The sequence below is a fragment of the Myotis davidii genome, unplaced genomic scaffold (genome assembly GCF_000327345.1).
Source record: "Myotis davidii unplaced genomic scaffold, ASM32734v1 scaffold174, whole genome shotgun sequence".
Classification (NCBI taxonomy): domain Eukaryota; kingdom Metazoa; phylum Chordata; class Mammalia; order Chiroptera; family Vespertilionidae; genus Myotis; species Myotis davidii.
Window position 1 is genome coordinate 7282423 of NW_006289087.1, and position 1011 is coordinate 7283433.

The following is a 1011-nucleotide window of genomic DNA, read 5'->3' on the forward strand; positions in this document are numbered from 1 at the left end:
ACTATCCAAGTAAGTTTAAGCTATAGCAACATCCTATTAATGCGTGCCTCTTTTCATTTATTTATTTTTAAATATATTTTTATTGATTTCAGAGAGGAAAGGAGAGGGAGACAGAAACATCAATGATACTTGATTGGCTGCCTCGCGATCTGGGCTGCATTTCCCCCTTCCCAGGAGAGCACGCCCCCTACTGGGGAACAGAGCCCGAAACCCAGGCATGTGCCCTGACTGGGAATGGAACTGTAGCCTCCTGGTTCATAGGTCAATGCTCAACCACTGGGCCACACCTGCAGGGCGTGTGTGCATCTTGATTCAAGTTCTTCCACAAATCTGTAGCCTCCAAAACAGTGACTTGCATGTGGCGATGAGGCCTGTAATTCATAAGGCTCTCTGGTTTCCATGAGTCTTTAGCACTCCGGCCCGTGCGCATCCATCATGTGAAGAGCTGGGTTGGTGTGCCAGTGGGAAGAGCCCAACAGCTCTCGCTAGTGCTTACATACGAGGCACCAAGTGCAGAAGAACAAATCTTGCAAATGGAATGAACTTGGTTTTCAAGTGCCAGCTGACCATTTTGGATAGGAACAATGAATTTATACCTAATGCCAACAAGATGGCCTTAACCTCATAGGAAATATTGGATATTAAAACACCATTGATTAGAATAGACTTCATTTCAGATAACCAATGTTCTAGAAATCAGAATATAAAATCCCAGGAGATAGCTAAGTGGCATATTACAACAGCAAGGTAACCATGCATGTGTGCAAATATCTACCATCATTATTATTATCCAAATTGGCGGAGGGGGTGCCAGGTCTGCCTGCTTATCTCAGTAGTTGAGCATCGACCTATGAACCAGGAGGTCATAGTTTGATTTCTGGGATTCCTGGTCAGGGCACATGCCTGGGTTGTGGGCTCAATCTCCAGTGTGGGGCATGCAGCAGGTGGCCGATCAATGATTCTCTCCCATCATTGATGTTTCTCTCTCTCTCTCCCTCTCCCTTCCTCTCT

General features: G+C 45.8%; 1 long non-coding RNA gene across 1 annotated transcript in view; it reads left to right on the forward strand.

The window, feature by feature from the left end:
• LOC107182734 overlaps positions 1-1011 on the forward strand; it is a 3628-nt gene that overhangs the window by 2333 nt on the left and 284 nt on the right. The gene's annotated exons all lie outside the window — the stretch shown is intronic.